At 41.9% G+C, this 25,349-nt stretch overlaps 1 long non-coding RNA gene across 1 annotated transcript in view; it reads right to left on the bottom strand.

Moving 5' to 3' along the window:
• LOC120885000 (uncharacterized) overlaps positions 1-775 on the bottom strand; it is a 118,970-nt gene extending 118,195 nt beyond the window's left edge. The window contains exon 1 of the long non-coding RNA XR_005727476.2: positions 449-775. This is a non-coding gene — a long non-coding RNA (uncharacterized LOC120885000). The remainder of the gene's footprint in view (positions 1-448) is intronic.
• Positions 776-25,349: the final 24,574 nt, after the last annotated feature.

Raw genomic sequence — 25,349 nt, 5'->3', positions numbered from 1 at the left:
CTGGCTCCTCTCTCCTGCTCTGCCAGCTCATCTTTAGCTCATCCCCTAGCTTATCTGCAGCCCACATCGAGGTGGGCAGAGGAAATGGAACAAGATAAAATCAAAGCAATCATTGCTGCTGCTTTTGAACAGTTCTGATGAAGAACTTACTACATGAGAAAGGCTGTAGTTACCACTATCTGCAGCAAGGATTTAGAATTATATGTGAATTTCAATTTTCCATACGAAACCTATCTCTCTGTAGCCTGACTGCTGTCAAGTCTCCAGAAAAGATAACCTGCTCTTTTCTGAGTCATGATCTCCAACATTTTCAGCCCTTTTTCTTCTGACTTGAGAAAATGCTGAATCACTGGCTTATTTTCCAGGGAAAGAGACAAGCTGGTTGCAAATTTCCTACATCCTGTGGCTCATCCCTTCTATCCCAGTCCAACCAAATGGCAGTTCTTACCTCTTTCTTAATCCGAAGAGAGAGGACACGTTTTCTTTCAAGCACCTTATTAACTGTCCCATCATTCTTTGTTACTAAGGAGTTAATTCCCACCTCTGGTACTAGCTCTTTCACAGGAAAAAAAAAAAAAAAAAGTCTGAGTTAAGGAAAGCTGGGGCTGCCTGGAGCCACACTGAGCCAGCATTCTGCTAGGAGACTGGACTGAATGACAATCAATTACTCCCACTCACTCCCCTCTGCAATGAGGATCCACTCTTTATTCAGATCCAGAAGTTTATAATTATCTACTCAAGGAATTGGGTAGGTCCACATCTAACAATACGAAAAGCAAGCTCTGAAGAGGGATCCCAGAGACATGACAAATGCACAAGGCTGGAGGTCAGAAACTGACACAGTCATTTGTCAAGCAGTGAGGCAAAACTTTGAACTCAAGCCTGTTTGGCTCTAAACCCCATAATTATTAATTATCCTGCTTCTTATGTTAGTAATATGTAATATGTAGTACACATAAACTGTATGCTGAGTGTTTGGGCATTGGTGTACCTGATTTTTACTGTTTAGGAAACTAACTTGGGTAAGTACCAGTGAGTGGTAGTACAATACTGACATTTGAGCCCTTGTCAGACTCTAAAGCCAGCTGTGGCACCCTTCAATCCAGTGATTAAAGACAGGTTGAGATGGAAACAGGGAACAAAAACTGCAAAAGCACTCAGGGCCACAAGGTTTTCTTGGAGCTGATCCAGGACCAAACTGGCTACCCGAGGAAAGTGGTGGGAACAATGTCAGCTTCCTTGCGATGGCAGCTAAAGTCTGGGATAGGTCACCAGTCCCCATGTCCTATGAAAGGTCTTAGGGTCACAATGAAGCAAAGGTAACTTCTAGGGGCTGCAGTGGGAAGGGATCAGAGTAGACCCAATAGGATTAGGATTCAACAGCAGGCAACTATAATCAGGGGCATGAAGAGAAGGTTGTGAGGCTCTAGGTAATATGTAGACCCAGAAGTCCTAGGCAGTGGTCCATAAACACCATATTGTTTAAGGTCTTCCTCCAACAAAACAAACAAGAGAGGTAAAAAGAGAGGCAAATTTCATGAAAGTAAGGCTGAAGGAGGAAAAAAACCTTGCTCTTAGAATCAGATGTGTTACTGGGATGTTCCAAAAAAGAAGGTATGCTTTTACTCAGTCATTAATTTCCTTAAAGGTCATTATCTTGAATATAATTAGAGGATTTAAATACCAAATTATACATAAAAGTCTGCCTAAGGTGCAAATGAGAACAGCATAGAAGGTTAATCTCAATCCTTTTGCCAAATATCACATTATTCGTGGCAATGTGTATAAAGTATTATGATGCATGGTCCAGAGCCCAGGAGACCCACGCAGTCTGGGAATAAGCCGTGGAGGAAACCTCTGCTTTCTTTCCCTTTCTTCAGCCCTCAGATGTCTTCAGCTTGAGATTCAGTCCTGTCTTTATTCCTTTCCCCACTCCCTCCTCCTTAGTCTCTACTACTTCTGATCAGACATCATGGTTGGAGAACAGACATATAAAAAGCCTATATATATAATTTTTTAAAGCAGAAAAGTGAAAGAAGGCAGTATCTGACATCTCTGAGAAATGACCTAGAAACTAATTCAAGGAATATAGTTAAAGAAGCCATCATCCCCCAAAGCAAGGATGCATGCACACTAGCCCAGTCTGGGGCTCATGCTCAAACCTCTTTCAGCAGCAGGCATGGAATTTTGAACTGCAAATCAGCATTTATCCTTACTCTGTGGATATTTGAGAGATTGATTGGACAGAGAAACAAGATGCTATCATTGACCCTGAGGAACACTGCAGTCTTATAAATCTTTATGGGCATTTATAGCCTCAAAAACTTGTCTCAGAGCTGAGGTTCAATGTCAGGATAAGGGAGAAGAAGTCTGGTCATTGCTGAGGGTGGGGGGTGGTAAAAGAAAGCCTAAAAAAACTCTCTTCTCTCCTGGCCCTGCATCTGTGGCCTTGCTTAAATGATATCAAAAAAAAAAAGTTGAAGAAGGCTGAAAGGAAGGACTCAGCCTAGAGCTCACAGTTGTGATCAGGTCACTGCAGCACTGCCTGAGCTCCAGGCCCAATCCTGGTCTTGCTGGGATCCCTAGAGGCCAAGCACCTGAGAAGAATAATGGAAACACTATATTATCATTAAGTCCAAGATACCACCAATTGTAAAGTGCATTCCATCTTTAGAAATAAAATATGAAAGAATGGCCTGTGTGATTACAAAATATTGACTGCAATATACATCCCAATTTCAGAGATTCTAATGTGGAAAAAAAAGTACATCTCAGAATCAATGAAATTCCATAATACCACTTATGGTTGGCACTACTAAAGTATATAAGGTTCTTGTGAAATTATACCCCCATATTTTCTAAAGTTAGGGAAGACCAAGTAACCAGTTTGAGCCAATGAAATGTGAGCAGATTTGAATGTTACTTCTAGGTCAAGGTACAAAACTGTGTGGCTATTCGATTCTCCAGGATTGTTCTCTTCTGATGTCTCAGAGCTGAGGTTCACTGTCAGGATAAGGGAGAAGAAATCTAGACATTCCTCAGAGGAACACATGATGCAAGGAGCAGTGGTATCACAAAAAGCTGGAATCTTATCAGACTGGACCTCTGACAGATTTCAAAGAGAAGAGTTTCCCTGCCCATCCACCTCATTTTGAGCATGTAGTATAAGCAAAAAGTAAACTTTGCTGCTTTATGCAACTGAAATGCTGGGGCTGTTTGTCATCCCAACACAACCTAGCCTCGTCTGACTAAAATATCATCTTATGTTTGAACAATGCGTTGCCTCATTTGGTCTTCATAATTACACAGGAAAGCAGGCAAGGCACGTACTATTACCATTGAAATTGAGACTTGAAAAGTTACCTGAATTGCTCAAAGTCACATAGCTAACATGAGGTGTATTTAGGACAAGAATTCATCTCCTTTAAGTAAAAATTGAGCCACATAAATACTATCCTTGTCATCTCTATCTTGTCTCCAGTGTCTCCTTGCTCCACTGCTCATATGACTACATACACAAACATACCGACCTTCTTTGGGTACATAGATTTGAACCCACTATCTTTCCTTTAAGCATTTGAAAAACAGTCAAGAACTTGGCCAAAAAGATAATTTAAGACTTAGAATTAGGGCAACAGCTCAAGGCTGGCTGCAATTCCAAAGTGACATTTGTAGCTGACCTATGAACTGACAAGTTCGAGAAAGACTAACAGAAGAATGCTGAGATGAAGAACATTTCCATAGTCAGAGAAAGTAATGTGTGTATGCGAGGGGGTGGGTGCAGTTACAAAAACAAGCAAGGGAGAAGGCAGAGAGGAACAGAAATATAAGGAAAATTTATTCTTCTTATTTTGCATTTTAACTCCAGTTGCCTGAACGTGCTTTACGTTCTGACTAGAAAGCGAAATCCAATCCCTGTTTACTGTGAAGTTGCCAGCAATCATGTGATGGCATCTAGGAAATTCTAATCTTTTATTAAGGCATGAAAGGCAAAAGAATCCTTCATGGGAACAGGCAGCCTCCTGGGGTTCCTGACCTATCATTCTCACTCCAATTGCATTCTGTGCTCAGAACCCTCAACTACAGATGAAAATGATTTTTCTGAATCAACACCAGTACTTTATTTCTCAATAATAAAGAAGGTGCCCCGGAGTCCATTCCTAAGGTCAAACTTCGAAACAACCAGCAGGTGGCAGCAACTGGCTCCAGCAGTTTTGCCTTGGGTATTCTGAGCAGCCTAATATTTAAATGCAAATAAATAAAATGAACTTTATCATTTGCTCTATTTGGGGGAAACACTCAGACTTACTCCTCTTTTCCATCACATTTTCTATCTCAGTAGGCTCTGAACTCTAAGCATCTACTCTCGAGGGGATTGTGTTTCATTCATGGTTAAGTACATGGTTCTGAAAATGTCAATCTGAAACTGTCCCTAGGACAGGCATGTTTGGAGCCAGTGTTGTGAGCATGGCCCTGCCAATCCCTCTGAAAGTCTAAGCAAAGAAATGCTTGTAAAGTCCCTAAATCCCTATTTCCCTTATCTGATGCCCCAGCAATGTGTCTCCCCTTCAGTAACTTAGCAAGCTAACCTACCCACTGTATAGGCATTCGTGGGGAAGGCAAAAGTTTTCTGAGTTTCATTCACCTTTCCAGGAATGCATAGGGATTTTGCTAATACTAAACATTTTCTTCTTAGAATGGCAGGCTTTTCAATACTATTTTTGGCAAGATAGAAAATCTGATCACCATGGAGCCAGAGGGATTGTCTGGGATAACAAGAATTAACAGCCGTGTTGTTTCCCGTAGTAAATAACCAGAAGGCAGAAATTCTGCCTAAGAAGATTCTGTACCCCTTCCCTCTTATACAAAGAACTACTTTCCACAGCAGGGTTTTGCTATTGATTTCTTAGGTTGAGTCCAAGACATTTTTCAGCTATAGTACCCTTGAACAATGGTTCTTAACCACTCAGGGGGTTCTGGCCCCTTCGAAATCAGTTGAAGACTCTGTGTACATTTTCTCCAATAAAATATACACAGCACACATCAAGGCTGTTTGTAATTTCATAGCCCATCTATTTCTTCCCTGCTTTGGCCCTGGTCCTGTATCTCCCTCCCACAAAAGGGGAAGTTTATGCAGAAGGTGCAAGCTCACCACACCTGATAAATTTGCTCCCTTTCTCTCAGAGGAGCTTGTTATCTAATCCAAACAAAGGCAGACTCCTTTTAATTCCTCTGAATCTCAGTTCCCTCACAACACAGGAACACAACAGCTACCCTCCCACCTCATGGGATATTGTGGAAATCAAATAAGGGAAGAGATATAAACATATTCTAAATTGTGGATTAAGCGTTGCAGATGTGTGTGATATTAGTGAAGAATGCATGTGTCAGCTATAATGGGCTCTGCCCATTCTGTTTCCAGCCTCTTCCATCTATATTTGCTGAACACACCAGATTGCTGATTTGCTTTTTCATGGAGGGCTTCTGGGGTTCACAGTGCTTACACGTGACTGTGAGGATGTGTGTGAGGGGAACTGCAGGACTGTCAATTCTTTAATGACAGTGTATTGGCACCTGGGGAATAGCCAAACATTGCTACAATCCCAATAATTCAGGGACCTCCATAAATCACCCTGAGGAGAAGGAAAAGCTAAAGCAGGGATATTGCTTTTGCTGCCTAGAAGAGGTTTAAAGGTGTCCTATAGGGGTGGCCTAGTTTCCTGTAATATATTCTTCAGCACCACCATCCTAAGCTGTCCTGTGTAACCAGAGACCTCAAAGTTAGAACAAAGGGAAAAATAAAGGTGACAATGAAAATATTGAAGTACACTTGTATTTGCCTTTTTTTGCATGATAACTCCTATAATAGGTTGATTTGTGCAAATTTATTTGCTAGTATAGGCTAACAACTGTAACAAATAAACCCAACGATGTAAATAACAAGCTCATGTGCAATAAGAGTCTATTTCTCCCTTAGATGAATAGTTCAGGGAATTTTCTATTTGGTTCCACAAAATTGTACAGGGCCCCAGATTAGTGGAGTTTCTGCCATCCTTAACACATGGCATTTGATGTTGTCCCAGCACCAACATGTCACAGGCGGGGGTAAAGAGCAGACAGAATTAGGTTTGGGAGATTTAATGGGGCAGACCTGAGAGTGAGATATAGCTCTTCTCACATTCCATTAGCTCCCACTGAAACTGAGAAATGTAATCTAGCAGTGGACCTAGGAAAAAGAGGAAATGGATTTTTTAGTATCCAGGTCTTCCTTCCCAGAAATCATTTTTTTAAATTAATTATTCTAAAATCTATTTCTGGCAACATTTGGATGAATACTCTTAGCTGGCTACATTACTCACACACCCATTCACTTATTGTTCAATCTTGAAGGACCTACTCCATTTTAACACTCTAGCTTTGAGGATACACCAGTTTTAAGAAAATGGTCTTCATTACCATAAATTTTATGTTCCAATGTGGTCACAAAGATACCAAATAAGTAAAATGTATAAGGTATCAGATAGTAATAAATATTAAGAAATAAAGCAGAAAAGGAGATAGGCAAGGTCAGCGGGAAATGTCTTGCAACTTCAGAAAGGGTAACTGGGGAATATACCAATATCAATATCTTGCACTATTAACTGAACCGTTCTCCTCTGAAAGTCTTTTCCTGAAGTCCTAACCCCCCATGATGACTGTTCATAAACACAGGACCATCAGGAGGTAATGTTAAATGAGGTCACAAGAGCAAGGCTCAAATTCTGTAGGACCAATACCTAGATGAAAGACCATGATCTTAGCCTTCCAGTCTCCAGAACTGTGAGAAAATTAATTTTTGCCATTTAATTCACTTAATCCATGCTGTTTTGTTTGACAACCCACGTTGACCAAGATGTCAGTTGAGTTTGGTTTTAGAAAAAAAAAAAAGGTTCTGATTTTGCTCCTTTAAAAAAAATGCATGAAAAGTAATTCCGACATAAAAAATAAGACATTATGGTTTTTATTGCAATATATGCATTCCCTAAAACCCTCAAAAAATATCACATCTGCTTTGCTTGTCAATGGTCAGATCAGGCTCATGATATTGGAGTCAGCCCTGAAAGTCACAATTTTAAGACATAAAACAATCAGAATACATTCTAAGAGAAGCAACCACAATGCAAAAGAAAGCTGAAACCACATCCATATTCAATTAGCCATTTATATACCTATGACAAATGTATTCCGAGCACTTACTATGTGCCAGGCTCTCTGCATAGTAGTTTAAAAAGACAATAAATAGGTCAATAAATACAAAAGACAACAAAGATAGTAAGAAACACTATGAGATAGTAAAGAAAGGAAACAAAGTAATGAAAAAGAAAGACTGGGAGGGAGAAGACTTAGAGGAATAGTGAGGGAAGACCTCTCCAGAGAGGGGACATTTGAGCTAGAGCCTACATCACAGAGAGGTGCCAACCAGATGGAAACCTAGGGAACAGAGGTTACCAGGTAGAGAGCTTGACAAGTACAAGGCCTGGACACAGGACTGAGATTGACAGGTTCAAGAAACATGTTACAATTTATATATGAGAAGTTCCCCAAAAAGCTCATCTGTGAGAGAATGCAAGAACTTTCAGAGTGAAATGATTAGATTATGAGAGCTTTAACCTGAACAATGGATTAACTAGGTGGTAACTGAGGTAGATAAGCTGTGGCTGGATGAGATAGGTCACTGGGGGTATTCCTAAGTGCTTTATCTTTTATCCCTGCTAAGTGAAGCTCTCTCTGCTTCCTTGTTGCCATGTACTGAACTGCTTTCCTCCACCATGCCCTTCCACCATGTTGTTCACCTTATTCAGGCCCATGGAGTTGGTCACCTATGGACTGAGACCTCTGCAACTGTCAGTCCCCAAATAAAGTTTTCTTCTCTACATTTTTTTGTAATGTCTTTTGGTCACAGCAATGAAAAATCTAACTAAAACATAACAGAAGAAGGAGCCATTCAACTAAAGCATCACAGACAAGAGAGAGATGTAGAGTTTAGGTGGAAAAGACCAGCAGACCAGGCTGAAAAGATCGGACTTGCTATTCTAAGAGTAATTGAAAGTCACTGGATTGTTTGAGCAGGCAATGATGATTGAATGTATTTGTTGCTATAGCAGCAAATTAGTACCAACATGGTAGCTTAAACCAGCACAAATTTATTCTCTTACCATTCCAAGAGCCAGAAGGTCAAAATCAGTTCCACTAAACTAAAATACCAATGTCAGTCTAACTAGTTCCTTCTGGACTTTCCAGGGAAGAGTTTGTTTCTTTGCCTTTATTAGCTTCTAGAAATCTTGGGAATTCCTTGGCTGGTGACTCTGTTCCTCACATCACTCCAACCTCATGCTTCTATTTTGACATCTCTTATTTCTCTCTAATCAAATTTCCCTCTGTTCCCTCTTATAATTCTCTTGTGATTACTTTAAGGCCCATCAATATACTCCACCATGAACCCTGCATCTCCAGATCCTCCATATAATCACATTTAACAAGTCCCTTGTTGGCCATAAAAAGCAACATTCAAGAATTCAGAGATTAGGACCTAGATATCTCTGGGAGCCATGACTCAACCTGCCACAGAGCACCCAAAGAAACTCCAGTAGAGAACTAGATTTCCCAAAATATGTCCCACAAATTTTGAAGATGTTACTAATTGTTAGCATCCAAAAATCTTCCTGAACAAATTAGTTTGAGACAATTGGACTAAGCAAAATTAAGTAGTTTTCTTTAATTCTCCAAGTCTCCAATTTGCCTTTAAAGATGAAACACAGCTACAACTTACATGATCACTGAACCATTTTTTCCCACAGAACATCTCACAAAACTGATATTCCATGAGACAAATTCTAGGAGGTCCTGGCCTAGAAAACCCTCAGGGAGGAAAAAGCTACTTTGAGATATTGAAGAACTGTCATGAAAATGATGAAGTAGACTTGTATATGTGAAAACAGGAACAAATGAGAAAGTGATAAAAGGTCATATTTTTGCTCAATAATCAGCCTTCTAAGAATCTACTACAGCAAGACGGGCTTCTCCAAAAAGAACTAAGTTCCACATCACTAAAGGTGTTCACAATGGACTGTATCAGTACTTCTCAGGCTTTCTAGTCAAGATGCATCATCTCAGGGTCTTGATAAAATGTAGATGCTAACTCTGCAGATCCAGAGTGAGTCCTGTGAGTTTGCATGTCACTCAAAAATTGATAATTATATTGTAAGAGGATGAAAAGAGATTCCTTCTTCCAATACGAAAGTCCACATATCAACTACTATCAACTACTGGAATTAGCAGTGGTTTCCAGATCATTGAAAATTTATCCCCAACAATAAGAATGACATAATGGAACAGTAAAATCTACAGGATGCTTGACATTGCAAAACAGAAAGGATACAAGTCAGTAAGTTGTGTGTAATAGAACAGACTTCTTTCTAGGTTTGTATTAAATTTGAGAAGTTCTCTTCCCACTCACTACCTGAGCAATACATAAACCTAGCTGTAGGTATATGATTTACATGTGTGTATTTCTTTTGATCATTTATGCACTTGGAGACCAGGTAAACCAACTTGTTAGAATTGTATATGGAAGAAGAGTATATCCATTCTGAATTGCACCAAAAATGGGCCTGAATTTATTGAATCAGCCCAAACATAAACTAGATTCATTGAACAAATCATTTTAGCACCTACTGGGTATCTGATACTGCACTAGGGACTAGGGAGCCAGCAGTGGGCAAAATAGGCACGACTTCAGCCTTGTCAGAGCCCTGCAGACCCTACGTAAATAACCACAAAGCTAAACAATAAATTTGAAAAGTGCTATGGATTGCACTTAGCAGGGAGTCCTAAGAGTATATAAAGTATAAAAAAAAAAAAAAGGAAGCCTAGTAGCTTGAAACCCCTCAGTTCTAGCTAACTTTCAAACTTTTCTCAGGAAGTAATGGGAAAAAAATAAAAACCAACCAATCTATTCTTCCTGAGTAAATGTTGAAAGACTTGAGGAAATGTTGGGGGGGGGGCGGGGGGGCGGGGGAATGCAATACCTCTGCCCACTGTGTTGACTCTTTCCACATCATGAAGGAAAGCAATTGCCCATTTTTACTTTCAGAGTTTTCTCAACTGAGGAGACATTGAAAAGTAAAAATAATAACAAAAATACTGAACATTTCTGCTTGAGCACCTACTGTCTGTCTAGAAAAACTTAGACTGCCATGAGTAGAAAGCTTTATTATCATTTCTTCTGTTGTCTGAAGCATATTTTTTGTGGTGTTACTATTTGTAGGTATGTTTCCTTCTAAATTATTGACCATTAATATTTGGTACAGATTTAGAAAACTATGAATGGGTTTGTTGCTTTTGTGTAGGAAAGATGAAAAGATAATTCCTTGATTTTTACCAATATGTATCACAATTTATTTATTCTTGAACATTTAGAGTACATGTATACATATTTTTGTGGGTACATAAGACTAAGAGTGAATTGCTGGGTCAACAGATGTGCGTATATATTCAGCTTTTATACACACAGCCAGTTTTTCCAAGGTGGCGGTACCAATTTATACCTCCTACCTGCAGCATGTCAATGTTGTAATTCAAAAAAGTCCACATTTTCACTGATAATTCATATGTCAAAAATAAAGCATTATGATTGTGATTTTAATTTGCATTTCCTTGTTGATTAATGAATCTGAGTAACTTCTGTTTTGGACATTGGATATCCTGTTTTGAAAAGCGATCTCTTCATGTCTACTTCCCACTTCATGTCTATTTGGTGGTTGGTTTATTTGGTTTTGTTCCTTATTGATTTGAAGAAACATTCTGGGATTTTTGTCAATGAGTTCTTTGTCAGAAATATATATCACAAATACATTTTCCCCTTGATGACCTACATTTTCGCTTTCTTAATGGTTTCTTTCAATGAACAAAGAATCCTATGTGTGTAAGATTATACTCTCTTTTTTTTAAAAAAAAAAAAAACTTTCATTGTTTTTCCTTTCACATTAAAAACTACAATATACCAGGGTTGTCTTTTTTTAAATTTACATAGCTTTGGAAATTTTCAAACATATTAAAAGTTTGAAGAATAATATACTAATCCCCAAAACTCTTTCACCCACTCAAATTGATAGGAAATCTTGTTCCATTTACTTCTCTCTCAATTTGGGACATTCATTGTGAAACAAATATCATATACATCATTTCCCCAAATGCTTCAATATTTTTTCCAATTTATGATGACTCTTTTTAACATACCAATAATATAATCATCAAAACTTTAAGATTTTTAAACTGTTACTATTTCTAAATATCTAGAAAATATTAAAATTTCTCCAATTGTCTCATAAATGTCTTCTGTTAGAGTTGCTTTTCTCAAGTCAGGAGCCAGATAAGGTGCACACTCTTCATTGGACTTATGTGCCTCTAAAATGTTCCTACATTTTATTTGCTCCCCTCTATCATTTTCCTTTAAAGTGCATTTATTGCAGAAATTCCTGTAGCATTTCATTCAGTCAGATTTACTATTTGATAATATAATTTAATGTCTCTCTTTCACTTAATATTTCCTGTAAACTGGAAGTTAGACCCAAAGACTCGGATCAACAAGCTCTGGGTCATCCACACATGGAATTTTATTTGGTTATTTTTAAAAAGAAGAAGAAGTGAGCCATTGTTCATAAAAAGACATAGAGAGAGTTTTGCTGCATATTCCTGAAATATATGATTTCAACTATGTGAAATTATAGAATAGGAAAAATATATAGCCAGTAAAATAACCAGTGATTGACAGTGATTTAGGGGAACCAAGGCCATGTTGAATAAATAAAGCATAAAGAATATGTTTTAGGATGACAAAACTACTCTGTATGAGTCTTTAATGGTAGACACATGACAATATGCATTTGTCAGAACCCTTAGAACTCAACAGCACAAAGAGAGAACCTTGATATAGTAAGCGTTTTAGAAAAATCACTGGGGAGATAGAGGTATCCCAGGATGGGATGTACACTATGTTAAAGAATCTAATTGTATTGTGAAATAACCTCACTAAAGATGGTGGTTGGGGGGGTGCTAAACTAAGTCACTTTGGAAATAAGCAAAATATGTAAGACTAAATGCAAAGGAATTTCACATAATGCTGTGTTAGCACTGTACTCTAGTTGATAAAGTTGTTTCCCAGGGGAATGAGTTAACAATTCTGATACTCCTGTACAGGCCAGAATGATACATGTGGATTAGAATTGGAGACACAGATACAGATTATTACATACAGAAATACTGGCATATAAAAAAATATTTGCACATATGTGCATATACATGTTAGTGCACATACTATGTTTTAGTCAGCTTTTTCACAGCTGTGACTAAAGGACCAGGCCAGCATAATTGAAAAGGAAGAAAAGTTTATTTGAGGGCTCACAGTTTCAGAGGTCTTAGTCCATAGAAGGCCAGCTCCATTTCTCAAGGCTGAACATCATGGTGGTTGAATTTGGTGGAGGAAGGCAGCTCATATCATGATCAGTAAACAGAGAAAAAGACTCTACTCTCCAGATACAAAATATATGCCCTGTAGCCATGCCCCCAAGGAACCACTTCCTCTAGCCACACCCCACCTGCCTCCAGTTCCAACTCAGTTAATCCCATCAGGGATTAATTCACTGACTAGGTTAAACTATAACCCAATCATTTCTCCACCAAACCTTCTTGCACTATCTCACATGTGAGCTTTTGGGGGACACCTCACATCCAAACCATAACACACTATTTATTTCCTGGCCCTGTCATCTGAGAGGACTAGAAGCAACATATCCCAGTAACAACCAGCACTGCCCACACCCAGATCTTGGTTTCTAATTCCATCTTCCAATAGAAGGAACCAGGGATCCTTGAAGAAATGGGAGATTCGAAGACTGGGGAAGGAAATATACATGATTAGCCTAGAATATTACATTGTGCTAGAAAGTAAGTCAGTTCTTAAAAAAAAATGTTGGTGTGAATATATCAAAGGAGCTCAATGAAAGAGCTACCAATGACCAAAGCTGGAACAATTTGAGCAACAAAATACAAATAGTATTGCTATATTATAACCCAAAGGATAAGATAAATATCCATTACTAACAGAAATAAATAATTGAATAAAGAAGGAGGGAGAAGAAACAAATCTCCCATGGAGAAGAATTTCAAATAAGTTAAGTAGAATTATGCTCCCTTAAGGAAGTGGAGCTCCATTCCCCCTCTCCTTACCTCTGGGTTGGACTTAAGGCCTCCATTAAAAGAACACAGCATGGGATTCAGAGGGACAGTAACTTGCCAGAGGAGACCTGACCATTGTCAGGTATCAGCAATGATAATTCATTGTGATAGTGTGCAGCCTTGACATGATATTAGAAGAATGAGAATTTACCTCTGTGGTCTTCCTCCCAAAACACCCATAACCCCTGTCTAGATAAGAGAAAAATATTCCAACCTCAAATAAATTGTGAAGTTTAGTTAATAATAATGTTTTGATATTAGCTCATTAGTTGTAACAAATTTACCATGCAAGTGTAAGATGTTAACAATAGGGGGAACTGTGAAAGCTATAGATTCTACTCTCCATCTGTGAAAGCTATAGATTCTCTAAACCTAAAACTATTCTAAACAATAAAGTTTCATTTTAAAAGATAACCATTCTAATTAATTCTCCTCACCCTTTTAACCTACACTGCTGATTTGACAAGGTCTTCATTTTGGGAGTTTGTTCAGTGGCATGAGATGGGGAAGAAGAGATGAAAGGATCTGAAATCAGTAAACACAGTTAAGCTTTTCATTAACCTAAATTTTCAATATAGAAAAAAATTAAGTATTTTCATTTGACTGCATAACATACCTCATCTAGAAAGCAGTAACTCACAGGTAAGATAAGAACTATGTCTGAAGGCCATACTCATCTCTAGTCTCTTCATTTTGATGAAGTTCTGTTTCTATTTGCTCCACTGGGGAGGTAGTTTCCCATTGTCACCTGTGTTTGGAAAACATATATGACAGCCACACACCAAAAACCCCAAAATGGCACCTGAGGGGCTTCTCTTCCTGCCTCTCCCTTTTCCCCGCCAGCGCCAATTCTCCCGCTGGCCCAATATTCAAACCCTGCCGGCGGGAACCCTTAGCCCCAATAAGAACTAACTTCTTGGGCTCCAGAACTGACATCTGGAAGAACTTACCAATAAACCAGGGATCCATCATTTACCTAAGCCCTACCACCTCTCCTTAGATCTATATAAACTCACAGCCTTTTGTAATAAAGCGGAACCTCTCCGGTGATTTGTGTCGTGTGGTGTCTTCCATTCGTAGTGTGGTGCAGCATCTTACAGTGGTGCCGAAACCAGGGAGATGGTGTGCTCGACAAACCGAGCCCCGCTTCCACCACTGTCGTCACCAACAACACATTTCGCTCTTAGACAAGAGAGCGAAATGTGTTGTTGTGTCTTTTGGGGCGTTGGCTCCCTGCACTCACCATTGATCGGGTTTAGGTAAGTTCCCCCTCCCCGGCTCGCCAACTCCCCAACTCCCTTCGAGCTAGCAGCAGGAAACGTTACCATGATCATCCAGCAGGCTTCTGATGCCCAGTAAGGAGGAGGGAATGCACCCCACTAAGACCTTCACTGGTTGCAGTGGACCCTCTGGCGACCCACTTCCCTTTGGGGTGTGAGGCTTCTGGGTTTACATGAGAGGCTCCCTGGTCTCTTTCTCCTCCGCAGAAGCCGCGGCCCGCTGGAACTCACCCCGCTGGAGCTGTGTTCAGCCCGGAGCTGAACTTCCAGCCCAGAGCTGCGTTCTGCTGGAGCTCTGTCCTTTTCTTTCTTGACTCTCTCTAGTTCCAGTCGAAAAACTTTCCTGATGTCAGGTTGCCCACGGCCTCAACCCTACAGGGTCACACAGACTGCACTTCGTCGGTGACAACCGAGCTGTGCCCTCTGTCCCTACTCGCAGTGGACTGGTCACTTCGGGGATGCCCACGTGATCCTCCATCTGCTCTACACTTCCAGGAAGCCCCTATGGCCCGGGTTAATTCTTTTTCTCCCTTTCCTGTCCCATCCTCCACTCTTTAACTATGGGCGCCTCGTTGTCTATACCCGAAACCTCACCACTCAAGTGTCTCCTTAAGAATTTGGCTACTCTCTTTCTCTCCCCGGACCTCAAGCCCAAAATTCTTATCAGATTCTGTATCCAAGATTGGCCCACATATCCGCTAGATAATGACAATCATTGGCCTCCAGAAGGCTCGTTTGATCCAAATCTCCTCTGGGACCTTTTTAACTATTGCCAGTGCCTGAAAGGGTAGAAGGAGGTTCCCAGGTCTTCCTGTCCTGCCCTCTGCCCTCTGCTCTCTGCTCCTGACCTTCTCTCAGTTCTTTGCTCCTGTCCTGTCTGCTCTCCCTCCGAGCGGTACTGCGTCCCCTCCCCCTCCCTGATGCCACCTCTGCCGCCGCTGCCTGCAGCCCTTTCTGTGCGCTTCCAGTCTGCCTGGCCACCAGACACGTGCGCCCTTCCTCCCTCCCTCGCTGGCTCCCCTCACATGCTTCCCTCTGCAGCCCTGGTTCCAACAGGCAGGCAGAATGGGTCCCACCTTGCTGCAGTGGGTGGGATCTGCGGATCCCTCCGAGCCTCCTCCCCCACAATCTTCTTCCTCTCCTGCTACCTTCATTTTTCCGCCCACCTCTTCCACTGATACCAACTTTCCCCCTCCCCCTCCACCCCTCTCCTCTTCCTCCTCTCCTACAGCCATGATCACCTCCACTCACTTACCCCTCCCTTCTTCTGTGGTCCCACTGATCCCTCTTATCAGATAACCCACAGTTCCTTTGTCCTATCAGGGAAGTAGCTGGTGCTGAAGGGATAGTCTGAGTACACGTCCTTATTTTCACTTCAAGATCTTTTCCAGATTGAAAAACGTCTTGGGTCCTTCTCTGCTGACTCTTCTGCTTATATTAAGGAATTCCGATATCTCTCCCAGACTCATGATCTTACCTGGCACAACGTCTATGTTGTTCTGTACTCTACTCTGACCCCAGATGAGCGAGCCCGCATTCAGCAGGCTGCTCGATATCATGCTGACCAAATTCGTTTAACAGATAACCTAACTGGGACATCAAGATGGCCAACAAGGTTGTTGTCACTGTGTTCACATGGTTCAATATCTTAGAGCAGGCATGCAAGCAGTTTTTAATAAGGTAGTTAACTTCAATAAACTAAGGGAAATTACCCAGAATCCTGATGAAAATCCAGCCTTATTTCTCAACTGCCTTACAGAGACTCTCGCCAAATTCACTAAGCTGGATCTTGAGACTCCCACCAGGGCCACAGTGTTAGCAACCCATTTCACTACTCAATCAGCTCATGATATTAGAAAAAGCTCAAATGTGCTGAGGAGGACTCTCAAACCCCTATCTGAGATCTGGTGAAATGGCCTTTAAAGCAGGCTCCATTGCAGAAAAGAAGATAACACCCCAAACTCAGGCCTTGGCAGCAGCCCTGAGGCCTACATCTCCAGCAAAAGTTTCAGAGGGGAACCAGCATTCCTCTCCACCAGAGGCTTGCCTCAAATATGGATGCGAAGGTCACCGGGCTCACCAATGCCCAAACCCACAGCCTCCTTCCAGGCCATGCCCCACCTGTAAGCAGGTAGGACATTGGAAGATTGACTGCCCCATGGCTGGCCCTTCCTCGGTGCCTCTACGCAGGGGTATGACCAGCAGGCAGTCCCTTCTCCTGAACTTTTGGGGTTCATAGAAGACTGAAGAAGCCCAGATTCAAAGACCCACTCAGCCCTCTCTGAGCCCAGGGTAATGCTCCAGGCAGTGGGTAAGTCCATAACCTTCCTTGTGGACACAGGGGCTACCTATTCTATTCTTGCCTGCCCATTCTAGGCCTCTGTTTCCTTCCCAGGTCTCAGTTATGGGGATTTAATGACAAACCCTTCCCCCTAAACAGAACTGTAAAGCTGGCCTGTGCCCTGGAGGGACACCATTCGCTCACTCTTCTGGTCATTCCATCCTGTCAGTTCCTCTCCTAGGCAGAGATGTTCTCCAATTATTAGGAGCCACCCTCCAATTACACCCTAAGAATACCACCACCCATCTCCTTCTGCCTCTAATTCATACTCTCTCTGACATCTCCATGCTGGTTATAGCCTCCCACCACAAGCCAGTCCGAATCCAGCTGAAACCCCAAACTAAATTTCCTTTGGGTCCCTAAGACTCCCCCTGCAACACTCCCATATTTCTGGTACGCAAACCCTCAGGAGCCTATCACCTAGTCCAGGAACTCCGCCTAATTAATGAGGCAGCTATTCCCATCCACTCGGTGGTTTCCAACCCTCATGCTTTTCTTTCTCATATCCCCCTTTGACCATTCACTTTACTGTCCTGTATCTTAAAGCTGATTTCTTTACAGTGCCTCTGCATCCTGATTCTTATTACCTCTTTGCCTTACATGGGAAGACCTTACATTTTTAGGTTTCAACAGCTGACATGGACAGGCCTACCCCAAGGCTTCAGGGACAGTCCCTACCACTTTGGTCAGGCCTTGACACAGGATTTAACTATTTGTAATTTGGGGATAGCACTCTCTTACAGTTGAATAGAAGCCTTCTCCAGGAAAACTGCTGACACCATCAGAAACTGCTGACACTGTCACCTCAATCCTCATTGAGCAGATTTCCTAGGTTCAAACTTCCTGCCTCCATCCAGTCAGACAACCTTCCAGACTTCACTTCTCAGATTGTTTAACTAGTTTCCAAAGGCCTTAACAGAACTTGGAGGCTCCACATCCCCCACTGACCCCAATCCTCGGGTAAGATTGAGAGGCCTAATGGCATTCTCAAGGATCATCTCACTAAACTTGCTATTGAACTCAGACTGTCCTGGCCCAATCTTTTGCCATTGGCCCTCACCCAAATTCGGGCAACCCCTAGAGCCCCCTCAGGCCTTAGCCCCTTTGAGCTGTTCTACGGATGCCTTTCTTAATCAACTAAAACTTTCCTGTCATTCTTCCTCCCCTTGTGTCCTACCTGCCCTATCTCATACTTCTATACAAACTCCTAAGAGAACAAGCAAACTGGTGTCTTCCTACACCATCTGTTACTTCTGTTCCAGCACAACCAGGAATTAAATCAGACCCTCTTCAACCGGGTGATGCAGTCTTACTTCGAGAGCTACATTCTCAGTCATTGAAACCTCACCAGACAGGACCCCATACAGTCATATTTCCACCGTGCTGGGGCCCACCAAACTCAAAGTTTCTTGCCAACCCTCTCCTGTTACTAATCATTAATCTCTCTCAAGCTTCTATCCCAAACCACAGATAGAGCTTCTACATCCAAGCCACATGGCAACAGGATGGCACCACCCACTCCCAGTTTATGGGTCAAGGCAATTGCCCTTCACTGGCTGTAATTGGGCTCTTAATGTTACTGGATTCAACCAGGCCACCTCATCCCATGATTGGTTTGATTCATAACAGATAAAACTGAGGAATCCTGTAAGCACTGGCCTGACACCTATGGCAGATGCCCTTATAATTCATGCAAAAAACGCTTTCTAGATAAGCCTTGCTATGAGAATCGAGCATACACCAAATTGACCTTCTAACAGCAGAAAAAGGAGATACTTGCTTATTTCTCAGGGATTATATTAATGAACCTGGTCTAATAGAACAAAATGCTGTTAAATTGCAGGAATTATCGACCCAATTGCTCAAACCCACCTCCTCTAATCCCATAACAGGGTTCTTTCAATCCTCTCTTGCCACATACTTGCTACCTCTCTTGGGGCCCCTTATTGGGATGCTCCTTTTTTGCGCTCTCTTGCCCTGCATAATGAAGTTCCTTCAAACCCAATTGCAGAAAATTTCTAATCAAACTTTCAACCAGCTTCTGCTTAGGCACTACCAGCCTCTGATGACTGATGAACCCCCAACATCTTCAAGAGAACAGCTCACTCAGTGCTGAAGCTCACTACCAGGCATGATGGAATGCAGTGGACATCAGACAGCGGGAGACAACAAGCCCAAAGACGCTCTTAATCTGCCATCCTGGATTCTTGAGCCTTTATGTCCTTTTAAGCCTCCTCATGGCCCTTGGCCTCTTCTCTGTCAGTCCCCCAACATGGAAATTCTGCCAAAAACTGACATTTGCTTTAATCTTTATCTTCATCCTGCTTTTGTTCACTCTGATCTTCTTCAGGTGCTGGTAACGCCATGTCAAGGCAACGCTTCCAGTATTTCCTAGAGTCTCTGGTACAAAACCAGTGGCTGATACCAACTATCTCCTCCATCCAGGACTGGTTCGATGCCATTGACGACTTGTGGTTTCAGGGAACTTTTATAGAATTCACCCCTACCGAAGTAGCTGTCTATAGCCACTGGGTTTTATTTCTGGTTGCCATGATATCCCCAAACCTGCCCCCCGAACATTCCTCCACTTCCCCTTCTAGGCCCTATGCCACCCCCGCACAGCCAGAAGCAGCCAGATCTGACCAACAATGCCCCAATTCCTAAGAAAACAAAAAGGAAGGAATGTTGGGAAAACATATAACGGCAGCCACAAACCAAAAACCCCAACATGGCACCTGAGGGGCTTCTCTTCCTGCCTCTCCCTTTTCCCGCTGGCGCCAATTCTCCTGCTGGCACCAATATTCAAACCCTGCCGGCGGGAAACCTTAGCCCCAATAAGAACTAACTTCTTGGGCTCCGGAACTGACATCTAGAAGAACTTACCAATAAATCGGAGACCCAACATTTACCTAAGCCCTACCACCTCTCCTTAGATCTATATAAACCCACAGCCTTTTGTATTAAACCTCTCCGGTGATTTGTGTCATGTGGTGTCTTCCATTTGTAGTGCGGTGCAGCATCTTACAACCTGTTCTGTCACAATATATTGATGCTTGCTCTTTTTAAACAGCAAAAATAAAATTCCATGAGGTGCAATGGCTAGCAGACAATAGACCTTCATATATATATATGTCTCTAAATTATATATATATATATATATATATATATATATATATTATTGCTTGTAATTTTGCTATATTATTGTCTTATCAATTATGAATATTTCACTTAGCAATGAAACAAAACTAAACTAAATAAATAAAAGTACTAGCAACAATAAGGCTTTATTGACTTGCATAGCTGAAAAATCCAGAAGTAGTTCTGGTCAGGTATATTTATTTTGGAACCCACATAATGGCACCCAGAACCCAGTGATTCCCCATATTTTGGTTCTTTGTCTTCTGGCTCCATTTTCAGGTTCCAAGGTGGCTGCAGGCAACTGTCATTCACATTTTCCCAAGTTCAAGTTCAATGCCTAGAGACCTCTATTCTCATCTCACAGATACAGAAAACATCCCATCATATTTTTCTGACTCCAAATGCAACAAGAGTCTGTCTCAGAAGCAGTGAGTGTGGCCAGGAATGAGATGACCTAATTGTCTCCATAGCTTCCCTATAGCGGGAGGTGGGAGGCAGAAGTGATCCCCACCCAAAGCACATCAACTGAGACTCAGAAAGACAGCCGTTCCCTGGAAGAAAGATGGCATAAAACTAATTGGAGCATGGAGAATGGGTGCAGAGTAGCAAACAACAAAGCAAAGCAGGTTAATTCCAGGAAAACCAACAATTACAAACAAGCATAAAATGAACATGAAGAGCCCTATTATACCAACACTCACTTTCAATCATTTTCTGAGTGTATATCCTTCCAGATCCCACCCTGAGCCAAGTGCAGGCTTCCTGGTGCACTTGACGAATCTGCCACATTCAGAACCACTCTATTATGTCTGCTGCACCCACACCATGTACTGCTCCATCCTCCTTGTCTGCTTCAACCCACACTTCTGTCTCATTCACGCTATGTGCATTGACGAGGAGTGAGGAGAAAAATGATCCCTCAGGAATTAAGAATTTATGCTAGGATATTTTTGTGAAGACTTATTCTGGGTTTTCAGTGTCAGAGAGACAAAGACGAATTTCAAAAGACATTCAGGAAAACATGGATTCCAAACCCAGTTTCAACAGGATGTAGTTTTAGGACCTTTGAAATCACTTGACCTCCTCTCTGACTCATCTGTAAGATGGGAGAATTAGGCCAGGTTAGACTAGATTTATAAAGACCTGCAGGATCTAACCAGAGCTAAAAAGCAAGCCCACTCTCTAAACCTCTTATTAAATTTCCCAGGGCAGATTTGTGTGTTTGTTTTGTTCTGTTATCAGCACACAGGAAAGCTATTAAGCAGCACACACTTGTAGGCAACTCTTCAAGGGCAGGGTCTAATTTGCATTATAATAGTGCCCCAGCACCCCCCTTGGTACTTTGCATACAATGAGGGTTCAAAAACTGTTCAAGGATTAAATAATGATAGAAAGCAGAACCAAAGGAAAGGTGGGGGGATAATAATCATAAAACTTACTTCTTTTGAGTTTTAATGCTAACTTCTGATGGGAGGTGTGCATGCACCTGATGCTGGTGACAGAAGTTGAATTTGGAATCTGGGCTAGCATTGTAGCAGCCACCAGAGCGGCCTTCTCCCCTTGGTTATAGATGCTGGCTCCCTCCCAGAATGCTGAAGGATGGGCAAAGCCTTGGTCTTCCTGGGCACTGTGGGGCACACCTGCAATCCCAGCAGCTTGGGAGGCTAAGGTAGGAGAATCAAGAGTTCAAAGCCAACCTCAGCAACTTAGCAAGGCCCTAAGCAACTAAGCAAGACCCTGTCTCTAAATAAAATATTTTTTTAAAGGGCTGGGGATGTGGCTCAGTGGTTAAGCACTCCTGGTTTCAACTCCTGGTCTTCAGATAGTTCACACAGGCTACAAGTAAGGTGAGGAAAGACCACAGGCTCAGGCCTGGATTAGTATCCTGGATAGAAGAAAGGATAGCCAGAAGCTCAGTCTTGATCCCCTAAAATAACTGGATGGCTTAAGTGCTGTGTCATTCTGTCCCCTACCCAGAGTTAGAGATCCAAGGACCTTCAGTGGGGCCTCAGGAGGTTTCTGGTTTCACTGAACTCTCCTCACTCTTTTAATATCACAGACCAGAAATGATTCTAATTAGTTATTTCACAACCACAGGTTCCTAGTCTATTCATCTTCATTCCCTTCACCCAGGCTTCCATGCAGCATCAAAGCCATCCTATCCTTGACCTCCGGCTCATTCTCAACCATCACATCTGATAAGTTGCCAGATTCTGTAGATCCTCCTTCAGTAACATGCCCCGCAGGTTATTTCTTTCCTTCATCTTAATCAGAAAGGTCAATATCCTCATCACTGCTCCTCTGAAGTATTTGCTATCTCCCCCGCCCATAAGCCCTCAGAAAGCCAGAGTTATCTTTCTGAAACAACGATCTGGTCATTCATTGTCACTTGTGAAGGATATGGACAGTAAGCCCAAAAGGAACTTACATTCTTGTTTTCCTACCTGCCCACCTCACCCTAAATGATCTGGCCATCAAAACTCCCATGACTTGGCCCTGTCCCCTGCCCATCAAGAGTCCACGAAAGTCACTACCTCCTCCATGACCTGGTTCTGCTATAAAACCCAGCCCCTCATGGTGGCCCTCCGCCATTTTTCCCCTTAAGATGTGTCTCTCTGCTGCTGAATAAAGCATCACTGGTCCATGAGATCTGCCTCCGTTTTTCCTTTTGTATTTTCTTTCCTGTGCTTTCAACTTGTTTGCTGTGGAAGGGAAGAAGGGAGACAGGAAGGGAGGGAGAGAGGGAGGGAGGGAGGGAGGGAGAGAGAGAGGGAAGGAGGGAGGGAGGGAAGGAGGGAAAGAAGAATGAAAGAAAATGGCTTCTAATTTTTCAGAAAAATAAAGCCAAACTTCTCACCACTCGTTCAATTGCAAACTAAGTACACTCAGGTTTCTTTTCTAACACTCTCTAATGCAGCCTGTTTCTGGACAGTCATCCACATGAGATGACCCCACCATTCCCTGTGCTATCCAGCCTCCAGCCCTTGACTGGACCCTCTCCTCCTCGTTCCACCACTAACCCTACCCAGTGCCACAGTCTGGCTGGGCACAAATAACTGAGCTGCCACAAAGCACTTGTAGGTTCAAAACAGCAACTCTTTATTGCCAAACTCCACCAGCACTCCACACACGCTCCCTGGGAATACTCTCCCACTCCACCTGGCTGCGCACGCACTCACTCTCGGAACCCCACGAGAACTCAACGGGAACTCCAAAGTAGCGGGCACCCAAGGCAGCAAGAGCTGCCCTATTACTGGACAGTAAAGGTCTAATATACAATTGAATACACAGCTTAACATAATCATCTCAATGGCTCACTGGCATCACCTCTCAACCACTCCCTTCTGGAAAAATGCCATGCGTCATCCTGACTCAGCTGTGGCCCTCAACATCTCCCCCCTTCTGTTTAATTAAACAACAAGCAATGTGGCTTAGGGACTGTGCCTGTCTTAGGTTGTCCAATACTACATATGGTCCTTACCCGTCATCAGATGAGCTGACCTCAAGGCATCAGCCTCCTGTCTTAGGTTGGTACCATTGCAATTGGATCTTACCCATCATTGACTACTGGTCCAGCATACAGCCATACTTGTGGATAGGCCTTTGCACCAGTGGGGGGGGGGGGTGAGGTTCTTTGCCTCACCTCTGTTGGCCCCCAAATTTGGCCTTTGCACCAGTGGGGGGTGAGGTTCTTTGCCTCACCTCTGTTGGCCCCCAAATTTGGCCTTAGTGTCAGTGGGGGTGAGGTTCTTTGCCTCATCTCTGTTGACCCCCAATTTTAGACCATCACAAGCAGAAGGGAGGAGGGTGCAACATGCCAGGACACCAAGCCAAATGACCGTTCCTTTTGGAAAAATTGTACCACTGATAACACCATCAGCAAAGATACCCCAGCACTACCACAATTCAATGCACCAACAGATAGTTCACAATGCATACAAGTGATACATAGTCCAGGCAAGTTCTGCAAGCAGTTCAAAGCAGAGGAATCCATCAATATGTCCATTTCCTCCCAAAGTAAATTGACTCCTTGATTGAGCATCACTTGTTGAGTTATTATTCATTGATGCATCAGTTTATATAGTTTACTGTGATAGCTATCGAAGAAGCTGTAGTTTGGTTTTATCTTTGTCTTCACCGGCACTGAGATGAAGATAGGAATTCTGGCAATGATGGCTAAAAAAAAATATGTAACATTCCAGCAGGCACTAAGAAAACAATTTTCTCAACAATTTACATTATCCTGAAGAAAATTATTAAATATAATGAAAAGGAAAGGTGAAAGGAAACAAACAGATCTGTTAACCTCCTTTTTTGTTCACATATTAAAACAATCCTCAACAGCTGTTTACCCAATTTAAATTAAACCATTTAAATCACGTGAATAAAATTTAAAAATATTTGGATCCATTTTTTCATGAGCACTCCTCATATATGATAAATGGACATACACACATGCAGACATAAAACACAAAACAGAAGTGTGCACACATAACATACAATACATAAGACAATAGTAAAGGCCTTGTGTAGCTTTTCACAGGTGAAATCTCCATTGCAATGCTTAAAAACTCCACAGTCAAAAAATAAAACTGATCAGAAAAACATTAACTTAGGTCTGTATGAGCTCAAAAAAATAAAATAGAACTTCATGATGTGGGAAAAGGCAATAATAAAATAGATACTGAAAAAGGCAACCTGGTTACCACCTGGATTTGACTCTTCTTTGGATATCCCATCCTTTTTCCTTTAACTTGGGCCTGAAGGTACTCCCACAAGCAAGCCCCAAGGTTTTTTACATTTGAAATAGGCTTTAATGGTGTTCATTATTCATTATCCTCCAGGTATGGGAGAATCACTGCTGCAGATGTAAGGATATCAGCTGTTATGGATTTGAGCCAAGTCATCTTCTTTTGGGTCTGTAGAAATCACTTTAGTTAGTCTCTCTGGAATCCAAATCGGCTGCTGTTCTCCCTGTGGAAACACACAAACAGACTCCCGACTCCAGACAATCACTGGGTCAAAACCTTTCCATTGTCCTGTTGGAATATCCTTCCAAAGTACCTTAGGCTTATGTACATTTTTTGGACACATATGCCTTTCTGCAGCACTAAGCCCTGATGAATCCAAATTTAAAAAGTTTAGAGTAAAAAGGGTTATTTTAAGTTTATCTTTGGGAGATATATACCCCTTCCCAATTCCCTCTTTTTGCTTTAATAAGTACATTTTAATAGTTTGATGAGCTCTTTCAACTATGCCTTATCCCTGTGGATTATATGGGATTCCTGTTATATGAGTAATGCCAAATGATGAGC

Source organism: Ictidomys tridecemlineatus, chromosome 12 (genome assembly GCF_052094955.1).
Source record: "Ictidomys tridecemlineatus isolate mIctTri1 chromosome 12, mIctTri1.hap1, whole genome shotgun sequence".
Lineage (NCBI taxonomy): Eukaryota > Metazoa > Chordata > Mammalia > Rodentia > Sciuridae > Ictidomys > Ictidomys tridecemlineatus.
This window is presented reverse-complemented; position numbering and strand designations above follow the sequence as displayed.